Raw genomic sequence first — 12,959 nt, 5'->3', positions numbered from 1 at the left:
CCACGAAGAAATATCTACAGAGGGCGGGCCTGAAAAGGTGGTTGGTTTGATGACAGAGTTTCTGTTCTGCTTGGTCCCACAGCCATTTAGCCCCAAATAAATACTGTTTGGCCAATGGCTCAAGCTTCTTACTGGCTAGCTCTCTCTTAATTACAAACTGTTTGGTCAATGGCTCAGGCTTCTTACTGGCTAGCTCTCTCTTAATTATTAACCCATTTCTAATAATCTAAGTATTTCCAGGTGCTTGTGGCTTACCGGGGAATGCCCAGGCATCCTACCTTCCTGGTGGCTACTTGGTAACTCTCTGGTGACTCCTTTCTGCCTTCCTCTCCCCAGCATTCTCCTTACCTGGTAGCCCTGACAATACTTCCTGCTTAGCTATTGGCCAATCAGTGTTTTATTTATCAACCAATAGGAGAAACATTTATATAGAAGGACATTCTCATATCATTAGTTCACCAGAGAGAGAAGGTAAGAACAATGCAGGCACCTGGAAGGCTAAGTGTGTGTATCTACTAACAGTGTTTAATGAGCCTAGCATAGTATGTGTGCATGAGTTCATGCCCCCCACTGTGTGTGTGTGTGTGTGTGTGTGTGTGTGTGTGTGTGTGAAAACAATAATAACAATAGCTACCACAAATTCTAGGCAGCCTTTTCTACTCCTGCCTTGGTTGAACCCTCTCCCCCTCTCCACCCCTGCACAACTTACATTCCTACAAGGTATTGTCATCCTCAAGTTCAAACTCATTAAATAACTCACATAGAACACACAACTAAATGATCTAAATCAACAAAATAGGAAGGGTACCCACCTCAACATCCACCAAGTCAATGAATAGTTGGAGTGTAAAAAGGAGGAACCTGTGGATCCAAAACTGCAGGATCTCCATGACACAGGACAACAGGATATCCAAAAGGAACCCCAATAAGATTCCATTATTGATGGTGTAGAAACCAGAGGTCCAGCCAGACCAATGACTTGTGGTAATGAACACTTGCAGCAAAGATGAATGGACTAAAGGGTGTACTGTGTGACCCAATGGGCCAAGCTGCAGCTTCCATGATGAGATTCTTCTTTTTGTTGTTGTTTTTGTTTTGGTTTGGTTTTAGTTTTCTTTTGAATTTGGTTTTGTTAGGGGGAGGTTGCAAGGCCAGAGGGAGGGCGTGAAAAGTGGGATCGGAATGCCTGATGTGAAATCCACAAAGAATCAATAAAGTAAAACAAAAATAAAAATAAATAGGAAGGGCCTAATCTCCAAGCCTGAGTACTTCATGAGGTGAAAAACATGGGCCCTTAAACCAGACCACCTGAAATAAAATCCCAACTCTACTACCAACTGAATATGTGGTTTTGACCTCATTGTGCCTCGGTTTCTCCATCTGAATATAATAATCACCTCATTCTCTTTATCTGAGCTTTTGTGCTATTTGTTTGGGGTTTTTCCTACAGGATCCTTGTTGTTATAGTGGTTAATCTAGGGACCATTTGTCACATCTAAGAGCTATTTAAAACAAGAGATAAAAAGATAAGGGAAAGAATCCAAAGTGGGGTGACAGAGAAGTTGTCAGTCCCCCTGGTTGGTCCAAACCCAGGAGAAGAAAAGGGCCAGATCACACCAAATGTTTTATCAGCTCCAAGAAGCCACAAGTTTCTCTCAAGACTCCAAAAAAATTCACAAGCCCTCCACTGAGCATCTAGAGAGCAGATCTGGGGCATTCTGACCTCAGCCCCGGGATGATGTGATGTGTCTCCCTGCCAGTCCTCAGCATCCAACAGGCTAACATTACCTTATGAGGCATCCTGCACTGTTTGTGGGACTTCCTGGTCCATGGAGTCCCAAGGCTTCACATTCCTAAGTGTACCTGATTGGGATTTACTGACTTTGCCGGTTCACACAAGTTCCACAAACTCCAAATGCAAGTATGATGTGTCAAACCACGGGAACTTTCTCTGCATGTATACTGATGAAGTACAATGTGAGGATATCTGGAATTTCGCCTTGAAAGAATGTCTATTAAGATGCAACACTCCATTTTGCTGTCAGTATAGTCTACTGATCAAACCAAGGCATCTGAATGTACCCTGTATAGCTCATATATATATATGTATGTATGTATGTATGTATGTATGTATGTATGTATATCCCTGTGTCTTACACAAAATGAAGGATGGTATCATGTATGATTAGCGACATCTTGTTTCTGGGTCAAGACCGACATGGTGCTCCTACATAGAGGAAAACAGCAATCTTGATTTAGATTCCTCCAAAAGCAACCCAGAGCCTGGTTCAAGTGCAGGTATTTTATCAGAAAGGTACAGAAAGTTACTGCAAAGAACTAGGGAAATAAGCTTGGGAAGGGAGAGTTGCCAATACGTGGTGTTTCCTATACTCTCTACCATCACTGGCTCAGCTCCTAGAGGAAATGCCAAGGAATGAGAAAACAGATCTCAAGATATTCCACGCGAGAAGTGTTGGCACATAATCTCCACTCACTGTTTGCAACCTGCTTCTGAAGGCTGTTGATTTTCCCATCACTTTGAGTCTACTTCACTTCCAAAGAACTTTTATGGGTATTGGAGAAAGCCTTCAAGTATGGAGAAATACAGAGGGTTAGTTGGAGGAAATTGGAACTACCTCAAGGATGAGGACTGGGGGAAGAGATAATCATGCAAGGTGCTGACTCGGGCTTCCCTGTCTCTTCTCCATTATCTGGGACTTGGCCTTTTGGCATATGTATTGGGGATTATCACAGTTACATTATCTGAGCTAGGAAGACCTGTCCACTATAAGTGATATAATTCCCTGGGTTGGGATTCTGGACTGTATAAAAAGGAGAAAATGGACTGAACATATCATTGCTTCTTGACTGTGGACATAATATGACCAACTGCTTCATGTCTCTTCTACTCTAATGTTCCCACCATGATGGACTACAGCCTGAAACTGTGAGCGGGAACAAGCCCTTCTCCCCCAAAGCTCTTCTGCTGAGGCTTTCTGTCATTGCAACTGAAAAGATGACTAATATAATGAAAATAATTAACTGGATTGATGGGAGATGTCATTTTGTATATGTTTCTCATACTGGTTAATAATAAAGCACTGTTGGCCAATAGGAAAGGAAGATAGGAGGGACTAGGAGACAAGGAGGAAGAGGAAGTAGGAAGGAGGAGCCAAGATGGAGAGTCTGGAGAGAGCAGTACTTGGCAGCCAGTTCCGGGTAAGAAGACCACGTGGAAAACACAAATGGGTTAATACTTAAGACAGAGCTAGCCGATAAGAAAGTAGTAACTGGCCAGCAGTATAATATCAAATACAGAGTCTCTGTGTGTTAATTGGGGCTGGCATGGCGGCAGGACAAGACCAGCGGCGGCAGGCGGAAAAACCAAACCATACTCCTTACACTGGATTTATTTAGCCAGAGGAGAGTTGTCTTAATATCCTTGTATCCTATAAGTAATAGCAATTATTTATTCATATTAGAGATTTACTAATAGATAGCACATTTAAAGATGTTGGCACAATTTAATTAACTTGGTGGAGATTTTACATAAAACAAAAGAAATAAAAATAACAAGTCACCTATGACTCAAAAATTCTTTGTGAAAATTGCCTTACATATATGCAAATGCATGTTCACTGGAGGGTGTGAAGAAGGATATTACATGGCTCATTTTGCAGCAAATATTTGAAAAAAATTTAAAGAAGGAAATAATCAAAATACCTATCAGTGGGAGAATGGTTAAACCAAGGCCTTGGAATCTTGCTTCAATTATTGTAAAGAATCATATGTTATAAAAAATTGGAAAAGCCTTGCCTTAGTGTGATTCCCAATTACACAAAATTTGCGTATACATGGTATAAAAATGTACTATTACAAACAATAACATTTAAAATGCACACCAATGACCATGAAGGCTTATAGCACAATGTAATAGAGGCTATCTTATCATCAAGGACTTGAGAACAGAGGGAGACATCCCCTTTATAACCACTGTGTTGCTTAAATCATTCACTGTGAACATGTACTTAGATTATCTGTGTAATTTAAAACAGAAATAACAGATGACATCTTTTCACCAATCAAGAAAGATGTTTAAGAAAGCAAACAAAGCTGAAGGAATCAAAATGTCATAGCTATCTAAGCTGCTGATGTGTGGGACTAAGCATCTACCGTCATATCTCCTGGGGGATATCATTAGAGCACCCAGCAATATTGATATCTATTTCTCATGAAAATACTAAAAATACCCTCAGAATTCCTGTTTGAAAGACACCGTGTTATACTTGGTTTAGAAAAATGGGGGGGGGGGAGGCAAAAATATTATGCAACCAAAAAGGGACTTGATACAGAGTGGTCAGGTGTATATAAGGTCACTTGTACCAACCAGGCATTGACCAGCCAGGCCAGGTAAAAGAGGGGTGATCTAAGGCTGCAGGTTCAACTGCTGGTTAATGCTTAGCTAGCCTGGGGGAGGAGAAAGAGGAGGCAGGATTGGAGGCATCTGATTTCCATGACACAAATACTCACTTAAAGGCTGCTGTGAGGCAATGTGAGATTGCCAACAGATTCTTAGATGCAGTGGCCACCTTGTCACATTTCCTCTGTGAAGTCAGTGGGGGTGTATTTAACCAAAACAAGCAGGCAGGGCCCCAGGAAGTGATTATGTATAGTTATCTTTGTTTTTCACGGAATTTGTTCAACTGTGTCACGTGAATTTCAATAACAGGTGTGTTTTAAAGCCCCTTTCTGACCATCAGTTCCCTAGAGCTTAGGCACACACTGCTTGTAAGAGCTCAGAGATATCTATCTATCTGAAGCATTTCCACAGAGGATACTTCAAGAAAGGGGCCAAGTAGATGCTAATCAGAGTTAGAGATAACACCTTGTTTGGCTCCGGAAATATAAACAGACAGGCTGTGTTTTCACTACAGCCTGCCCCAAGTTTTGGTGGAGAGAGTTGCTCCCTAATTCCCCCACTTGCAAATGCAATGTGTATAAGCAGAAAGGGGGAGTGGCATCTCCTCCTTGCCAGACCCAGAGAGGCTATACTTCTAAAGTTTGTATTGGATGGAAATTCAAACTATAGCAGACCTAAAATGCCCTCTATCCCTACATGCTCCAGAAGTTGGGATATTCTCTACTAAGTAAACAGAGCAATTGCTGTTCTTTTGAATGCATTCAAATATTTTTTTTTCCTTTCTTGTTTTTTCATAACAAGACTACCTTTCTCAGGTCCCTTGGTTTCTCTGCTCCATGCTTGCTGGATGTGTGTGAGAGTTTTTAAAGTAGAGTCATGTGTTTGGCCACACAAAAAATGAGGCTGTTTATAAAAAGCAACAAACCCTAATATGGTCACTGTTCTTTGTTTGTAAAATGGGATAGAAAAGGGTGCTGAGCCTCTGGTGCAAAGGATCCATTTAACTGCAAAAGTAGATGAATTTTTTGTTGCAAATTTTTAATGCAGTTAAAATATAACTGATTGCAAGTGAGGAGAGAACACAGGAGGGGAAAGGAACGTACCTGGGGCGTTCTCGGCGTCTGATAAATGCCAGATTTACTGCCAAAGTGAGATTGATAAATACTAACTAAATCACAGCCATGCTTGGGGGCAACTCGTTTATTTTTCCACCCCCAGAAGGAACACAAAACATGGAACTCAATTCAGGCATGACCAAACCTGAAGAATTTTACTCTTCTGTCCTGCTGCTAGCTGAATCCCTCGTGATTTAGGCACACTGTGGGGAAAGCCTGGGGGCAAAAGCCTAGGAAGGGAATGGAGCCAGCGCTTAATGTGGCCAGGGTTCTGGGCAGAAAGCATTGCAAGGGCCAGCTTAGCCCAGGCTTTCATGAATAAACACTCTAATTGGGGACACCATGGACTTCTTTCACAGGAAGGGTGGATCATGATTTGTTAATTGGATATTCCTGGGGTGGTGTAGGTGCCCTTGCTGGCCCTGAAGGATTACTAGTTAATAGAGTTTTAGAAGTCCCTAGCACAGACTGACAGAACTACACTAAAAGGAAGTGGAACCCGCTGCCCATCCTGGACTGTCATGGACAAGGAAGTGTCTGGAATGGCATATGGTGGCACCTGTCACCATGACTAACACTGACTTTTTGAACTGGATCCTTCTCCTAAGAGTGGTCTAGCACTGACCATCCCTTCCCTGCTGGAGTGCTCAGTCCAGGAGGTGAAGCATCCTCTCTTTGGAACTTGCTACCAGCATTTGGGACTCCTCCTTAGAATGTGGGTGAAATGACATGCAGAGGCCTTCATGGAGGACAAAAAAGGATGCTCTGAAGTCTTTGGGCTTGATTAGGTGATAGGATACCACCATTTTTTAAAGTACATACAGAGATGATTGAAAGGATACTTCTAATCCATCCTCGAGCAGGAGGACAGCAGTAACCAAGCATGGAGCCATTGGGGACAAGCAGAAGGCTGCTGATGTTCCCGTAGTGGCACTCTGGCCAGTAAAAGTTCATCCACAGTAAAGGTCCTTGGCTTTTCCTTCTTCAACCAGACACTCACATTTTTGGCCAGAGTGAATTATGTCCTAGTGAACATCCAAGTTCTCATTCTGAGAGAAGGTAAACAAAATGTCTTTCTGATAAACTGTCCACATACATCATCCAATATCTATGTGCTCAGTCGTCTGCTGAGGTGTGCTCATGAGCAGTGACTCTGCTTAGAGAGCGCTGACCACTGTCTTCTTTCTAGAGGGTGTTGCTCTTCTGGACCTCAGCTCCTAGTCTTGCTAAATTTTGGTTCTACTCATGCATAAGAAGGGCCTTGAGGAAATCCCTCCTAATGATGGAGGAGAGTGGCTCTTTCTCACTGAAGAAGCCACCTATGGTAAGGCAACTGCTGCTTCCCTTTCCCAGCAGTCAGTCACACAGACAGCTGAGAGCTGACATCAGGATGCAAAACTCCATCTCAAAATGTTGACTATATATTGGGTTCTTTTTATGTGGTAGGCACTAAGTTATTTCTGCATGCATTCAAGAACCTGGTATAAGAACTACAATTGTCTTCATTTGCACATGGAAAACTGATTTGGTTAGTATCTATGGTCACAACTGACTAAGGGAGTCACGGGAATCATTGGCTTTCTCTACTGTACTCTAGCTTAAATTTTGCCCTACTGTTTATATTACTTACTATGATACATATGTATATATATATGTATATATATATATATATATGTATATGTATATGTGTTTGTGTGTGTGTGTGTGTGTAATATTTCCCCCTGAAGATAACCAAAAAGGTAAGTGGTACCTGAATTTGAATGTATGTGGAATATCCATTTCCCCTGTGTGAATGTGTGTCACTGTGATTGGGGTAATAAAAAAGCTGACTAGCCAATAAATGGACAGGAAAAGGTTGGGTGGGAGAATCAGATTAAGGACAGTAGGAAAAAGAAGGGCAGAGCCAAAGAAGTTGCCAGAGAGACATGGAGAGGAAACAGGAGGTTCAAGATGAAAGAAAGGTAATGTCACATAGCAAAAAGTAAATTAATAAAGATAGGTTGTAATTTATGTTGTAACAGCTAGTTAGTAATAAGCCTGAGCTATCAGCTGAGCATTCATAGTTAATATTAAGGCTCTGTGTTGGTTATTTGGGAACTGGCAGAAAGGAAAGAAAAGTTTGCCTACAAATATATGAAATGATTTTATTTTGTAGCAATAGTAAGTACCAATTTCTAATAAAGGATACAGTTGGAATACAAATGGAAGCACTTTTTTAAATTGGTGACCTTTGTGAATATTTTCATATACAGCAATAATAAATTATTTCTCAGAAAAGTATAGTAGCCAGATTCTCACCGAAGAACATAGCTGACGATCACAGAAACATGCTTCAGTTCCCAAACACTGATTTTCCCACCTGTAAAAAAATGATCTAATGGATGGGTCATCTTAAATTCCCTCCTATCCCCATGTTGATATACTAAGAATCCCATGTGTTTGCTCCCAGAACTTCTGCTAGTTCTAAATTAATTTGTTATAGAAAAACTAGATTTCTTTCAAGAATCATATTTGCAATGAGATGTGCCCTGCCTCTGTCTCTCTGTGTGTGCCAGTCTCTGTCAGGTGTGTTTACTTCACTGTTATGTTCATTAAGCAAAGTACACAAATATAAAACTAGAAGTTAAAATATCCAAATCTGCTCCTATACCTTAATGAGTAGTCGGAATCCAGCCTGCCTCTTCTGGGAGGCCCTGTGGTGTCTAGGTAGTGGTGACCCTGGTGGCTTTGGGTTCCTATGTCAGGCATATCAGAATGAACATTTATTAAACAAAAGAGTCTTCAACCCAAGAGCTTAGAAACAATCAGGGAGAGAAAGATGGAAGGGAAAACCTCCACCCCTTGAAGAAGGCCAGACATGCATGGGGAACCTTCCAATGACTAGTACCAGTTTGGTATAGGATCTCACATTATGGATACATAAGGGCCAAATATGGCCCATCTTCTGCCAGTATCTTTTCCTTGTCCTAAAATCTAGAGGAACTCTTTTGAACCTTATCAAAATTCAAATCCCTAGGGGAAATACTGCATTAAATGGGATTAGCTCTTTTCACCAGAGTATATAAATCTGACCAGTGAAGATAATGATGGAGAACAGAGAAACCTGAAATAAGATCAAAAGAAACAGAGAAACTACAAAAGAGGAAGACTTTTAGACTGGGGCTCCCAGATCTGGTCCTGGTCTACATTTGACCTTCATCTCTGCTGTCCTAGCTTTGATTGGAAGCAGATGCACTCATCCCTGCAAGGAGCCTTTTCCTTGTAGCGTTGAGCAGTGCTGCAGTCCCCACACCTAATAGCCTATTTAGGGGTCTTCTAACCCTGGATTTTCATTTTCCTCCAGAATATCTCTCTAGACCTCCTTAACACCAGAAAGACATGCCTAACTGTCATCTCTAGGTACCATCACCCACTTCCTAAGCCTTACTAAGTGAGGGACACATAAATATATGCTTATGAATCTCATGGTGTAGCAATGAGGATAGAGGAAGATAACTCAAGGAGACAGAGACAGTAAGGAAAGATTTTTAAGAAGGTGAGAAAGCCAGAGACCCAGGGAGACAGAACACACAAGTAACTTCCCCAGTATGGTTGGTGACAGGACACTTTGAACAAGAAAAAAGTGAGCAGAAAGTATGTCCTATTGATCAAAGCCATGCTGAGGTTCATTATGGGTGCTACTGGGTTCCACAAACTCATTCACCCAAACTCAGCTTTGACATTATCAATAGGGCATTCACTGTATGGAAAACCTTGATGATACATGGAAAAAACAATGAAACACCTATGAGGTGGATGCTGCCATGATTACCCCAAACTTATAAACAGGGAGACAGAACCACAGAGTGGCAAAGCCACTGCCCGATGTCACAGGTGGGAGGAGGCATCTCTTGGGCCAGGGGCTCAGGTGGTATGCCTTCAGAACATGCCACCTGCTCACAAGGGCACTGGGTACCTTCTGTGGAGGACCCACCCCAAAATATCCAAAAGAGCAAGGCCAGGGCTCCCTGGTCAGCTGGAAAATGCCTTTAGCACTAGAGGCTGCTTTCTTCTGTTGCCTTGAATTTAGTGTTCACTGGGAAACAGAATTCTGGTCTCTTGGCCATCTTGCCCTTTCCCTCAGGGAACCAAATACATTTCCTTCCCAAGGATTCTGTGACATATGGGTTAAGCGCCAAAGCTTATGTTAGAGACATGTTTAAAGTGGGTTTAAAAATGAGCTCTGCAGAAACAAATAATAATGGAGATGTGTTCATTTAGAAGACTAACAAGTAGACCCTCCAGAAATGCTGAGATTCATTATACATGGTAAATATTTGTTTAGGCAAATTTTCAATCGAAGGTGGTTTGATTGATAAGTAATTGCTTTCAATGTCAGCTAAATATACTCAGCTGTCACTGCCAAATTGTGAACTGATGTGTTATCTTTTAAAGTTTTATTTCTTTCTCTCCAAACTAAAGTGAACACTGTTTTCTTCTATCACTTCTTAAGCTAACTTATTTACTAAGGAAAAATATTTGACACTTTTCTTTATTCAAGGGACTAAGCCCGTTAGGAGCCCCTGGGGAGGAGGGCTTCTAAGAACTCTGTAAGAACCCTGAGCCCATCCTTTCTGCAGCCATGCTTGCAGACATTTCCAGCACCTGTGCTTTTTCTCTTCACAATCAACCTGCCCACTTGTCAAATGAGGTCATCAAAAGGCGAGTTGCCCATGTGTCATTGCAATCATGGGAAACTCCTACACGGTCACCAGTGCAGAAGGCCAAAGAGAATGTCAGCAAAGAATCTTGAAACTAATCCTCTAAAGTTAAGTTGACTTTTAATAAGAGAACAGAAAGCAAAGGAGGACATACCCATCAGTGCTTCTCCATGAGTGACCCACATGAAAAGAGAATAGCAAGCTCGGGGATCTGTTTCCTGGTTTCGTTCAGTTCTTTAGGCCACAGGCTCCTGTACACATCATCTTGTGGCTGATTAACACACAGACCTCTAGTTCACTTTACTCCTCACTCTAGCTAGGAAAGTCAGTGGCCGCAGTGAACTGGGTGCAGGAAGCTAGGTTCTCCTAAAGGTAATTTGTTCAAACAGTTTTCTCGTTGTTTTTTTTTTTTTTTTTAAATAATAAGTTTTAAAATCTATTGTTGCAAAGTAATTGCTCATCAAATTTCTTTTTAAAAGTCAAAGCAATTTTAAAATTATAAAGAACTTCTCAGATGTGTCTAGATAATTATGAGGCTGCATTTTACATAACTCTTAGACCTCAGCAGGCTGCAAGGTCTGTTACAGTCTTAGCTCTGAAGGCAAAGATTTCATGGGCTATGTTCGCTAGCAAACATCATGTGATAAAACTACATCGTGCAGAATGTCTGCTGCGGCAAGCACATACATGTGGAAATTATCTACCAACTTACACGATCTGTACAATCAGGAGGCGGCAAGACACACTATATTCTTTATGTTGAGGCCCACGATTCCACTGATTGTGCTTCTGAGAAAATTGTCACGTGACACACTTTATATAGTGGGCAACTTCTTCTGGGGCAAGACCATTCTAAATGATTCCACAACTCTTTCAGCTTCACCCTGTTTCAAGGGAGTTATGTTAGGTGTGATGATACACACCCCTAGCCCTAAGCAGTACTGAGAAGTCGGAAGCAGGAGGATCACAAGTCCAGATCATCCTAAGAAATCTCGTCTCCGAAGTGAAGTGAAATATAAAATAAAGTTGTAAATATCTACCTCCGTGCCCACAAGAAACCTGGGTATCGTTAGGTTTCCCTCAAAAACTTAAATGAAGATCAATTTTTGAGTGGATTTTAGTTTGGGGTGTTAGCATTCTGAGACTTCTGGAAACTTCCAAGGAGCTAGTGGTCATCTAATTGCTGCTTCCCCAAGAGCCACACCTAACAGCAGAAAATGGCCTGGTTCCCTTTAAACACTATGGCTCCCATCCTTACCACCAACCCCCCCCCAACCCAGTACAGTTGCCGGCTGTGATCTGCTGCCTTTCGGCATGGAATAAAATACATTACTTATGCAGAGAATGTTTTAATGTAACAAAGCAAAGGAATAAAAATGCCTTACAACAGTTTTATTAAAAACAAATTCCCACAGTAAATACATATACACTCCGTTTCTGGGAGCCAAACAGCCAAGGACATCGCTGCTAAGTGCTCTGGGAAGTGCTTATAAATTACTTGAAATAAAAAACATTGTTGCCTGGACATCGGGGATGAAATGCTGCAGTTTGTAATAAATTAACAGAGAACTTTACTTCCCCTCCTCGAACAAAGCAGCCATTTGTCTGAATAACCCACATTCAGCTGTGAGTTATATTTTCACACTGCAACTGCATTCATTTGCAAATTATTCTGCAGTTTTAATGTTCAAGTTTTAAATACCTTGAGAACTGCAAAAGAAAGCAAAGTGAGGCAAACAGTTGGCTTGGAGTTTAAAAACTGCCCTTGTTTCTGCTTGTCTCTTGGATTTTCCCCCTTTAAAAGTTTTGTTGTTGTTGTTGTTGTTGATATAAAGTTTCTTGAAAATACATTTTAAAAATAGAATGTTACAATCTATTTGCGGATATTTATACCAGAGGGAAGTTTCTCTGGCACTCTGGTTTTTGGCCAGTCCTCATTTTACATTTTTAAAGACATTTCTTCTATCAATACTTTAATTTAGTGACAGAATAATTTATAACTATCTTTGAGGTTTTCCCTATTGTTTATAACTTTTGTCTGCGAGTCTTACATTTGGTTGATTTTTTTTTTCTCTCTCTCTCTTTCTTCTTCTACTTTGACCAGGAGAAAGAGAGAGAGAGAAAAAAAATCTCAAAAGAAAAGTCATTTCACTTCCCTTGAATTATTTTGATTATAAAACAAAAACTCTGCAAGAAAACTCTTTTCACAACCTGTTCCGTTAAAGAAAATGAGCGGCTTTTCCAGTCCCTGAAAGAAACTCAAGAGAAACCCTTACAGATTCACGCGAGCAATGAAGGGTATTTTTTTGGGGGGGGGGGCAAGGCCCAGTTTCCTTGTGCAGATACTGGCTGTGGGCTTTGTCAGAAATGTGCTGCATTGTTTTAAAGAAGGTCCTTCCTAGGCAACCCAGGGGATAAAGTCATGTCACCATTTCCAGGAAGCCATCAGAGGGGAAGACTCTTCAGAAGCACGAAGCATGTTATTTTCTGAAAAGTGGCTCATAAAATATTTTTATAAAGTAGGAGTTGAAATCATTTAAAAAATCACTCTCTTTTATAAATCTGTTTGGAGAAAGCTCTTTTGATCCCCTCTTTCTTCTGATCCTCATCTTTTATTTTGCTTAGAGGTAAACAACATTTGCCTCATTTAAACAACAGCGTTTGCCATTGTAGGTCTTAAACCCTTCTCCAGTCACCCTATGGCGATTCATCACACAGGGGGTG

Source organism: Phodopus roborovskii, unplaced genomic scaffold (assembly GCF_943737965.1).
Source record: "Phodopus roborovskii unplaced genomic scaffold, PHOROB, whole genome shotgun sequence".
Lineage (NCBI taxonomy): Eukaryota > Metazoa > Chordata > Mammalia > Rodentia > Cricetidae > Phodopus > Phodopus roborovskii.
The sequence above is the reverse complement of the archived record's forward strand: the minus strand, read 5'-3'. Positions refer to the sequence as shown.